At 41.1% G+C, this 12,188-nt stretch overlaps 1 long non-coding RNA gene across 1 annotated transcript; it reads left to right on the plus strand.

Moving 5' to 3' along the window:
* Window positions 1–2,034: 2,034 nt before the first annotated feature.
* On the plus strand, window positions 2,035–9,031 carry LOC309380750. The gene is made up of 3 exons (XR_014173106.1): window positions 2,035–2,325; window positions 8,882–8,927; window positions 8,989–9,031. It is a non-coding gene; the product is annotated as an uncharacterized lncRNA (long non-coding RNA).
* The last annotated feature ends 3,157 nt before the right edge of the window (window positions 9,032–12,188 follow it).

A 12,188-nucleotide genomic window follows, 5' to 3' on the forward strand; every position in this document is an offset into this window, starting at 1 on the left:
TGTAGCTCTGTGAAGCTCTCGTGATTCTTTAGGGAAAACCACTTGCTTTAAATGTACAGTGTGAATGTGTCCTAAAATGCTGTTTTGTGAGGATAACTAAGAGGTATCTGCTTTCCTGCTACAGAAAGCTACACGGTGCTTGTTATCATTACATCCAATTCACAAGACTTCCCAGTGACTGAAGTATGGACTCAGCTACATTGGTCCACAAACAGCGTTTTGAATGCATTATAAGCAACCAATGGCAGATGGCGCTTGAGAGCAAAATAAATCTTTGCGATTTTCCATAGCGGTTTTTTAAAAATAATAATTTAATTTCTGACATTTACAGCGTCATCGTCCCCTTGTGTGTGGATCCACCCTGGATATACTTTGGTGTAGGCAAACACCACAGCTATAGCACAGGACATGAAATTTCAGTCATTTTGGACTTAGGGAAAGCAAAATTGTTAACTATGTGCATTCACTGGGCGTAATGTACCCTCGTTCTTTGCTAGGAGGGGGAAGAAGTCAACCTGGGACACATGGAACATATTTCCAGATGTTACAGATGCATTTGCGACGCTGGCAGAAGACCCAGCACATATCTCTTGAAATGGTATTAGGCTATTTGGAATGTTTCTCGTATTCTATATGATAGAACTGGTGAGTTGTGCAAAGCGCAACATCTGTTTTTAAAGTCATGGTCCTTGGAGAATGCTCCAAAAACACAGGTGGCTTGCAAAGAGTACACAGTGTCTATCAGGAAAGACATTTATGGGGGAAGAGATTTCAAAGAGATCCAAAGACCTGCAGAATGGCTTTGGGACAGGAAAACTGGGTATCAGGGACAACCAAAGGGAACAGCTCTTCGCGAAGCTAATGAAAAGGTTTATGACCAGACACACTGTATCTGCAAGAAAGTATAAATAAGAAGTCTATGCAAGTGCAACAAGTCAGCCTATTTTAAAATAAAAGTATTTATACTTTTCAGATATGTACATTTCACTGATTTTAAAATCATTTTGACATTTTAAAGCTTGACTTTCCCCTCTTTCTGCGGTTTATTTTTAATTCACTTAATTTACTCATTTATTTATCTTCTTTAAATATATACTTTTATGTAACTGCAGGTTATTACAATAATCCTGCCAGTGTTTTTATCTATTTATAATTTTTCTGTAAATATTCAATAAACCATTTCCACTCTCTTATAAAAAGTTTGTTACCTTGATTTCTTATTCTTCCGGTAAATCTCACAATTTCTGCATATTCTGTAAGTTTTTGTATCCATTCTTCCTTTGCTGGGACTTCTCATCAAGCCAGCCTTGACTGCATTGCTCCTTGGCAGTTTGAAGTCCATATCATGATATCGGTTTCATAATTTTTGAGCTGGCAATATATTAGGAATCATGAAGTGTGTGTGTTTGTGTGTGCTATGCAAAAAAATCACAATGTGGGGAAAACCATGAAGCCAGCCAGTGCCTCTACATAGCTCCATCCTTATTTCAGACATATATTAGTATATTGCAATGTTTAGCTGGTGATAAATTGCAATGTTGAAAACTGGATTTCACTCATCTCTAACATGAAGGACATTGCTTTCGGAAATCATTCAACTTGAAAATGGTAATCACAAAGCATATGTGACAAATAGAACAAATTTTTAGAGTCCCAGTTGATCAATAAATTAGGTACGTGTCAGATCATATTTATACCTTGATAATAAAGTATCAATGTGTACATGCAACCAAGACATCTGCAAGTTTATTTTCGGGCTACGAATGCTCAATGTTAATATTAGGCCGCTTATAAATGTAACATTTTCCAGAAACTATTTTGCATTGCTTACCATTTTATAGTTAATGATTTTTGATGCATTTAGGTGATGTTACAGGATGCACACCATTTGTTTTATGTTTATTGCCTACATACATACATTTTCTATTCAAAACAAAATAAAAAAATTCTTTCCAGTAGCACCTTAAAGACCAACTAAGTTAGTTCTAGGTATGAGCTTTCGTGTGCATGCACACTTCTTCAGATACACAGTGGGTTGAGAGGTGTTGTGTTGTGAAGTTGTTGCTTGTTCTGCTTTGTCTTGTTGTTGTGTGTGTTGAAAATACTCCTTCAGGCGTAAACGGCGGAAAAATGCTTCCAAGTCCCCACAGAACTGAATCATGTGTGGGGATTTGGCAGGGCAGAATGACAGTCCACGTGAAAGGACTGATTCCTCAGCTGGGCTGAGTGCTTGCTGTGAGAGATTGACAATATTGTTGATCTTGTTTTGATTAGTAGCCTGTAGGTTGGAAAGGTTAGAGAGTTTCTTGTTTTTCTGTTTTTTCAGTAGCTCCAGTTGAGAGTGGTAAATGTTTTGTTTTTCCTTTTGGAACTCTTGCCAAGCTTGGTGGTTCCTGATAGAGTTGTCCAATACAAGGAGTTCCTCCTTTATTAGCTTCTGTTTAGAGTAAAGAATGCTGATCAGATGTTTGTTTGTTTTTTTCCTAATAATGTTTTTATTTGCTTTTTTCCAAGGTCAAATACATCGTCAGTTATTCAACAAAGGCAGTTTTACAGAAAGAAAAGAGAGAAGGTTATAAGTAAAAAAGAAATCGTACTTTGCAAAACAATTTTTCATGATCTACTGGACTTCCCCACATCTTCCATCCCCTGCATCCTTTTCAATAAATTAAAGTTACAGCAAATTAATACCTTGTTTCCTGTGTTTTTGTACTTTCCTCAATTGTATATTAGGTTTAGGGGAAATATTATTAGTTCACGATTCCAACAGTCCTCAATATAAAAACTTTACCCTAGACTTTAGTCATTTCACAATCAGAACTTAAATTCCAGTAATATCAAAAATTTGGAATCTGAAGCTTGTTGTTTAAAAACTTAACAAATTCTCAACATTCACATAACTTATAATGTTTTTGTAAATAGTCCTTAAATTTTTTCCAGTCCTCTTCCACTGCTTCTTCTCCCAGGTCTCGGATTCTGCCTGTCATTTCGGCCAGTTCCATATAGTCCATCAGCTGCGTATGCCACTCTTCCAGCGTGGGTAGCTCCTGTACCTTCCAATATTTAGCTAAAAGAATTCTTGCTGCTGTAGTTGCATATAAAAAGAAAGTTCTATCCTTCTTTGTCACTCTCTGGCCCACAATGCCCAGGAGGAAGGCCTCTGGTTTCTTAGTAAAGGTATACTTAAATACCTTTTTCAACTCGTTATAAACCATTTCCCAGAATGCCTTCACCTTCGGGCATGTCCACCAGAGGTGAAAGAACGTTCCTTCAGCTTCCTTACATTTCCAACACCTTTTATCAGACAAGTGATAAATCTTTGCAAGTTTGACTGGGGTCATGTACCACCTGTATATCATTTTCATAATGTTTTCTTTCAAGGCACTACATGCCGTGAATTTCATATCGGTGTTCCATAACCTTTCCCAGTCTTCAAACATGATGTTGTAACCAATGTCTTGAGCCCATTTAATCATAGCTGATTTAACTAACTCATCTTGAGTGTTCCATTTAAGCAGCAAGTTATACATTCTTGAGAGCACTTTCGTCTTAGGTTCAAGTAGTTCTGTCTCTAATTTCGATTTTTCCACCTGGAAACCAATCTTTTTATCTTTTTTAAACATCTCTTGAATTTGGGCATAGAGAAACCAGTCTCGCACCTTGTCCTTTATTTTTTCTAAACTCTGCAGCTTCCAATTATCTCCAACTTTTTCTATTATCTCACAATATTTAGCCCAACCACTCTCCATGTTAAGTCCTTTGGTGGTCTTCGCCTCCGTTGGTGACAACCACCTCGGCGTCTTATTTTCAAATAAGTCCTTGTATTTAATCCAGACATTAAACAAAGCTTTCCTGACAATATGGCTCTTGAATAATTTATGTACCTTTACCTTGTCGTACCACAAATATGCATGCCATCCAAAAGCATTGTTAAACCCTTCCAGATCTAGGACATCAGTGTTTTCTAGTAGAAACCAATCCTTCAGCCAGCAGAAGGATGCTGCCTCATAATATAGCCTTAAGTCCGGCAGGGCAAACCCCCCTCTTTCTTTAGCATCTGTTAGTATTTTAAGTTTTATCCGGGGCCTTTTGCCCTGCCAGACAAATTTCGTAATGTCCTTCTGCCACTTTCCAAAACACTCCACTCTATCCACGATCTGCAGGGTTTGAAACAAGAATAACATCTTTGGCAATACATTCATCTTTACAGCTGCAATTCTTCCCAACAAGGTAAGTTTTAATCTTGACCAGATTTCTAGATCCTTTTTAATTTCAATCCAGCATTTTTCATAATTATCTTTAAATAAGTTCAAATTTTTCCCCGTCAAGTTCACCCCCAGGTATCTCACTTTTTTAGCCACCGTTAACTCCGTTTCTTTCTGAAACTCATCTATTTCTAAAGAAGTCAGATTTTTCGCCAAAACCTTTGTTTTTTGTTTGTTCAACTTGAATCCTGCCACCTGACCAAACTCATAAATTAATTCTAAAGCTCTTTTAGTACTAGATTCTGGCTCCTGTGGTGTTAAAACCAAATCATCTGCGAAGGCCTTCAACTTGTATTGTTTACCTCCGACCTGTATTCCTTGTACCTCCCGATCCTTCCTAATCAAGTTCAGCAGTACCTCCAGGACCGAAATAAATAGCAGGGGTGATAGGGGGCACCCCTGTCGTGTTCCTTTTTCAATTCTGAACTCTTCTGTCACCACATTATTCACTATCAATTTAGCTTTTTGCTCTGAATAGATTGCTTCTATGCCATTTTGAAACGCCCCTCCCACTCCCATCCCTTCCAAATTTCTCTTCATAAATTTCCAAGATATATTGTCAAAGGCCTTCTCTGCATCTATAAAAATTAATACAGCTCTTGTGTTCATATTTGTCTGCAATAGCTCCAAAACATCTATAATGTTCCTAGTGTTGTCAGACAAATGTCTACCAGGGAGAAAGCCTGCTTGGTCTTTATGAATTACTTCATTCAGAACTTTTTTAAATCTACTTGCCAGAATGTCAGCAAAAATTTTGTAATCCACATTCAGGAGTGAAATAGGACGATAATTCTTAAGTTGAGTCTTTTCAGATTCCAATTTTGGTATCAAAGTGATGAATGCTTCTTTCCACGATTCCGGAGCCCCCTTCCCCTCCATAATTTGGTTACACACCTCCACCAATGGTTGAATCAAATAATCTTTTAAAACCTTATAATATTTGGAGGTGAGTCCATCTGGGCCTGGGGATTTCCCCAATTGCATGTTCTGAATGGCACTTTCTATTTCCTGCTGTGTTATTCTGTAATTCAGGGTTGTTTGTTTATCTTGGGATAATTTTTTCAATCCATTACTTTTTAAAAATTGAATAATCTCCTCCTCCGCCTGTGGACCTTGAGTAAACAGTTTTTTGAAATATCTCTGGAAGCACTTTCTAATTTCTTCTGGTTTCTGAATACTTTCTCCATCGACCTCCAAGTTGGTGATAGAATTCAATTTGTGTCTCTTTTTCAGCTGCCATGCTAATAATTTTCCACATTTGTTTGCTGATTCAAAAGATCTTTGTTTCATTTGTTTAATTTTCCATTCTACTTCTTGATTTATCAATTTGGCATATTGTGCTTGATGGAACTTAATTTCTCTTAACACTTCTTTTGACTTTGGGTTAAGTCTAAGTCTTTTTTCACCCTCTCGTATCTTCTCTAAAATCTTATCTCTTTTCCCATTCCAAAGTTTTTTCTTAATAGAATTTTGTTGAATCAGAAACCCCCTCATTACAGCTTTGCTTGCGTCCCAGATTATTCTCTTGTCCACCGGGGTATTCATATTGATTTCGAAATAATCCTTCAACGTTTTTTGGGCCTTCTTCACAATCTCCTGATCTCTAAACAAAGTGTCATTCATTCTCCATCTGAAGGATCCAGCTGGCACAAGTCTCAAATCCATTTTCAATGCGTTATGGTCGGAGCAAGTTTTAGGGCAGATCTCTATTTTTTTTGTCTTAGGGGCCAGCCCTCTAGTTATCCAAATTTGGTCAATTCTTGTCCATGATAGGTGAGCCTCAGAAAAGAAAGTCCCTTCTTTACCTAGTGGGTTTTTGGTTCTCCAAATGTCGATCAGGTCCATATTGTCTGTCAGTTCAAAAAAAGATTTAGGTAGTCTGCCATCTTTAGTCAAATTTTGGTTTTGTGACTTATCCATATGTGTAGAGATGACTCCATTCATATCTCCCATCAAAATGATGTTGGTATAGTCTATATGATCCAACATTATCTCATGCAGCTTTTTATAAAATTCCGATTTCCCCTCATTTGGTGCATATACTCCTACTATCAGAAATTTTTCTCCTTGTGTTTGGATTTCAATCGCCAAAATTCTTCCTTGTTCATCTTTAAATATCAACTTTGGTGCTAGGTTCTCTTTTGCATAAATCACTACTCCTCTTTTCTTAACTTTGTCTGAGGAAACAAATTCTTGGCCTAATCTTTTGTTAATTAAAACTCTCCTATGGAGCCTAGTCACATGTGTTTCTTGTAGGCATATAATGTCCAATTGTTCCTTTCTCAATATGTGAAAAATCTTTTTCCTTTTCTCAGGGGAATTTGCACCATGAATGTTCCAGCTAAATAGCTGCAGAGACATCTTGAATCAAATTGTTAGCCAGTAGGAGTGTCTTTCTTGTCGTCCAGATATGGAGGTATTGCACCAGGCGGAGGTGGTGGCCAGGCACCTGCTACTCCTTTCCGAAGGTCCTCCCCGTAGTCGTTCAAAAATTTTTCTTGGTCTTCTGCTGATCTGATTCTCACTTTTTTCCCTTTGATGCTGAAAGATAGTCCTTGAGGGAATTCCCACCTATAAGGGATTGTGTTGTTTCTCAGTAGGCTTGCGAGGTCTTTATATACAATTCTTAAATCCAACAGCTGTTTCGGTATGTCTCTGAAGATTTCTGCAGTCCTTCCCTGAATCACCAATGTATTTTTAAAATGAAGGCCGAGTATATTATCTTTTTCTTGCTTAGATCTCAAAATGACCAAGCAATCTCTTGGTTTGTCCTTCTTTGCTACTCTTCCCAGCCTGAAGGCGGTGACAATTTTAAAGTCCTTGTCTTCTGCGATACCCCAGAACTTTGATATTTCTGCCGTCAGGTAGCTGATCAAATCTTCTTTCTCAAGTTCTGGTATATTCCTGATCCTAAGGTTGCTTTCCCGGTTTTTCAGTTCTGCCATGGACAGGTAGGCTTGCTGTTCATTAAGCTGTCTGCTCAGTGGTCTTACTTCTCCTCTTACTTCCTCTATCCTCTTTTTGTTTTGGTCTGCCTTTAAATTTGCTTCTTCGGCTAATTTACGATTTTCTGCTGTTGTTGATTGCAAATTTCCAATGGCCTCTAAATTTTTAGAAACTTGGTCAGTCAGTTTGTTGATTGTGGCTGTCACCTGATCAAACTTAGAGGCCTGCTCATCTGCCTTTTTATTTAATGCTGCCAGCTGTTCCAAAATTTCCTTAGATACAGGATCTAGTCCTCCTGCAGCCATGTCCCGAAAAGCTGGCTGTTTAGTTTCTCCTTCTTGCAGACCTGTAACTATTGGAACTGATGATCTGCGAGGCTGCACCGGCAAAGTTGTTTGTACTAGCTCAGATTGTTTTGCTTTTTTGGCAGCTCTTGTTTTTGCGGCTCCACTCATTCCACAGCTGTCCATGTAGCAAGGTCAAATTGTAAATCCCATGGGAAAGACAAACCGAAAGATAAACATCCAGGCAGAAGCTTTACAAAAACAACCTGCAGTTCCCAGAGACTATATATCCACAATCCAGTAGGGGGAGCTCCCCAAAAGTTAAGGAAAAAAAAAGTGAAAAGTTTCCACCATTAAATTCCCCACTTTAAAAGTTCCAAGAAATTCCAAAAGTTAAAAAAGAACCAAAAACCAAGGGGTAGAACCTTCAAAAGTTCATTTTAACTAGCAGAGAGTAAGTGTTCTTTACAGTGGTGCATGCAACAGTTCCTTATTTGTAACCACAAAAGTAGCCCCAAAGTAACTTTAAAGTCTTATATACAGTTACCGCAGTCTGATGATTTTTGTATCCAGACAGCCCGAGAGCTGTTTTGAAACTTTGTAATCCACACAAAAGGGAAAGGAAGAGGTTGCTGTCTATATCCTCTTGTAAAAAGAAAGTTCTCAACTTTTCTTAAGTTTCCATGCACTTTAATTCGAATTTGCAAGATGTACTCCAACTTCTTAAAAGTCCCTCTCAGCGCTTCAGATTTATAGCTCTTTGCTTGGTGTTTAAACAGAGCCGGAAGACGGACTTCCTTTTTAACGTCTCCCGCTTTCAGCCAAATTTCAGAAATTTAGAGTCCCAAATCTCAAAAATCTTACTCACGAGTAAGTTGATTCCAATCAAATGTTCAAGGAAGAAAGGTCAGCGCTCATCAGCAGCAGCCGCGCAGCTTCACTCCCGCGGAAAGAGCGATGAACTCACAGCACCGCTACCCCCTCCACGTTCCGGAGCCCCTTACGGGGTCCCTTCTTCGTTTCCGAGGTCGCTCTTGGTGCCCGCCGAGTCCCACGACCACAGGCTCACTCTACCTGTGGTTTTTCTTAACGGGTCTCCGCTTTGCCGTAGCGGACGACCCTTTTCCGCGGAGCCCCTCTTCACAGCGCGAAGAGGACCGCCATTGCTGTTTCGCGCCGCCTCCAAGTCCCCACAGAACTGAATCATGTGTGGGGATTTGGCAGGGCAGAATGACAGTCCACGTGAAAGGACTGATTCCTCAGCTGGGCTGAGTGCTTGCTGTGAGAGATTGACAATATTGTTGATCTTGTTTTGATTAGTAGCCTGTAGGTTGGAAAGGTTAGAGAGTTTCTTGTTTTTCTGTTTTTTCAGTAGCTCCAGTTGAGAGTGGTAAATGTTTTGTTTTTCCTTTTGGAACTCTTGCCAAGCTTGGTGGTTCCTGATAGAGTTGTCCAATACAAGGAGTTCCTCCTTTATTAGCTTCTGTTTAGAGTAAAGAATGCTGATCAGATGTTTGAGCAGCTTCTTAGAGAAAGTGCTGCATAGTTTTCTTGCATATTCAGTGGGATACGTGGATTGTAGAGGGTTCTTAATTCTAAGTCCCTTGGGTATAATGTCCAGGTTCTTGCATTTAGTAAGAAAGAAGATATCAGTCTGTACCTGTGCAAGTTTCTTGGTGAGGTTGATGGACTTCCATTTCATGCAGCTCAATGTGGTGCCTTCCATAGTTCCAGTTACAGATAGGTAGCCGTGTTGGTCGGCCATAGTCAAAACAAAATAAAAAAAATCTTTCCAGTAGCACCTTAAAGACCAACTAAGTTAGTTCTAGGTATGAGCTTTCGTGTGCATGCACACTTCTTCAGATACATTTTCTATTTGTTATCTGAATCTACTGGGACCTTGCCTTCACCATTGGGAATGTTGTCTCGACGCAGAGAATATTGGATGGTGTAGAAAGCATGATGGATCCATATCAGGAGATGTTTATGAATGATGGCTTCATGTCCATGGTAAGTTCGACATTTTTAACCCAAACTGTATGTTTTGATTAAAAAACCCTAGGTTAACTGTTCAACACGGGTGTCATTTCCTGTCAGTTCCCTTTTCTGCAACACAATTGACACATTCTTGTTTTAGAGAGGAAACACTTGTTTTTCACCTACCCCTTTACCCGTAAGAAATAGATGGCAATAATTGTCAGAGAGACCTGTATTCATAACCTTTTCCCTTGTGCATTCTTGTATACATTGAACCTTAAAATCCACATTTTTGTACACAGCTGAACCTGAAACATGCACACGTTCTGGTATTTTTTTGAGCTGGGTTGTAAAATGTGGAAACCTATAAAAATGGAAGGGTCACTTCTGATCTATATCCTTTCAGCTTGGAAAGCATGAATCAGACACTCTCATGTAAAAATGCAGGCTGAATAAAATCTGCACCCTTCCGTGGCGTAGAATATTGGGGACTGAACAAATATCGCTTTCTGCTTCAGTTAGATTTCAATATCCCATCGTAAGAATCACTGCATGATTCATCCTGGCTATGACAGTGTGTGATGGAGAGAAGGGAGGGGGGGGGAAGAGATGAAGAGCCCCTTACCTGAAAACAGATGGAACAACAGTTCACCTATCAAACAAAGTGTTGCAGCTTTCCTTATTAAATAGCACGAGGAGGCTCTATGAATGATAATTATACTTAGTCCTCTTTCTCACTCTTCCTTGTTCTCCATAGCAACAGTAAAGAAAGCGTGACAATCTCAAAATCTGTGCCAAAAAGGGTACACACGATTATTCTCAAACCTTTGTGTAAAAGGAATATGCAATTAGCCAAAGGAAACAAAGAGAGAAGGGGGGGAACAGTGTAGGGCTGTAAGCAAACAGGATGCTAGATTTCAGCTCACACTTTACCCTCGCTGCTAGGGATGAGCCTTTTCGAAGCCTCCTGTTGTGCAAGATGTCAGATGTTTGAAAATAACAATGCCTTCCCATTGATGGGCAAATGCTGAGCAAATTTCCTGCCAGAGTGCGTATACAACCTTGCATAACCCCTCGTAAATAGATTGGCAGAAGTTATCGGCAGCAGGGTGAACTTTCAGTAGCCGCGCTTCCGTGGACCACACAAGAGGGGTCATTTGACTGAAGGCCAGGAATGGCCTCAGGCAGAAGGCAGCTTAGCAGTCACTCCTGTGCTACTCTTCCTAACTGTTGTTAGAAACATTACACCTCAAGAGTGTCCCTCATTGCTCCCCTGACAGCTTCAGCAAGCTTGGGCCTAAAGCAGCTGTCAGTCATGGCCCCTGGTCTCTCGACGCAGCCTCCTCCAGCCAGCGCCCCATGCAGTTCTGCCTTAATTTCCTCATTCTTCCCAGAACACCTTGACAGAAAACCTCTGTGCACAACTGTAATGGTTCTAGGGGTTGCTCTTGCGTAAGTTGCAGCCACTCCTGGCTAGGTTGCCTGGTTGAACCCTTTCTGTCTGGACAGCCTTTCACCCGTGGCTGTCTCAATCGCTGGCAGAATCCGTCAGTGGGTGTTTCTTGAACTTCTTCCAGCAAAGAAGTTCTTTGACGCCAAGTCTCCTCCTACTCTCCCTGCGCGGAAGCCTTCTGCGCAGGTAGGGTGTGGGCAGCGGAGTACCTGTGCTCTCCCCGCTGGTCTCCGGCGAGGAGTCCTGGAGCCTCCTCTCCGATTCCCCCATCTGCCCCCCTTCTCCACTGGTGTTACGCTGATTTCCTTCCCCAGCAAATGGGCTGCCTCTCTCCCTACTGGGACCCTCTCCGGCATCCCTCCGGAGCCTTCCCTCCGCCTCTGGCTCCGATAGCAGTTCCCTGACAACAACCTTTTTTCCCGTGTGATATCACTCCCACATTGCCCTGGCAACCTCCCCCTGGGTTACCGGTAGGGTTTTTGGCTTTTGCGATGGCCCATCATCTTCCTCTGCAGAAAAATAAGCTCTGGCTGTTAGTGTTACAAAAGTTGGGTGCCTCCCCTTCTCCCTGCCGAGCAGTGGCAAGAGCCCAGGGGGTTCCAGACACTCACCCAGGGTCTGTGGTCCTTTGAAGAGCTGACACTTGGTGGAGATTGTCGTAGCTTTAAGAAATATGGTTTATTCACCTATTTGCACCTTCAGCCTGCATGGAGGGAGTCCAGATCTTACAGCAAGAGGGGCTTGTACTCCGCAGCAGCCGGCCTACCCAAGATGGCTCCCAGTCCATCTTCTTGCTTCTTCATCCCAGCAAGAAGAAGAAGAAGAAGACGATGAAGAAGAAGAAGAGTTTGGGTTTAATATCCCGCTTTATTACTACCCGAAGGAGTCTCAAAGCGGCTAACATTCTCCTTTCCCTTTCTCCCCCACAAAAAACACTCTCTGAGGTGAGTGGGGCTGAGAGACTTCAAAGAAGTGTGACTAGCCCAAGGTCACCCAGCAGCTGCATATGGAGGAGCGGAGACGCGAACCCGGTTCACCAGATTACAAGTCTACTGCTCTTAACCACTACACCACACTGGCTCTCTTGCTCAGGACACTCTTCCTATCGCCTCACACTTTGGCAACCTTCCAAACCCCTGTTCACACCTCAGAGCAAGGGGGAAAGACAGCTCTCTTGCCAATGACCCTCAATGTCCTTGTATTGTTTCTTAATGGCCCTAGTTCGGCCAGATTGTTCTGCACAGGCTAGCCCAGGAATTCCTC

Source organism: Podarcis melisellensis (assembly GCF_964234715.1).
Source record: "Podarcis melisellensis genome assembly, chromosome: 11".
Taxonomy (NCBI): domain Eukaryota; kingdom Metazoa; phylum Chordata; class Lepidosauria; order Squamata; family Lacertidae; genus Podarcis; species Podarcis melisellensis.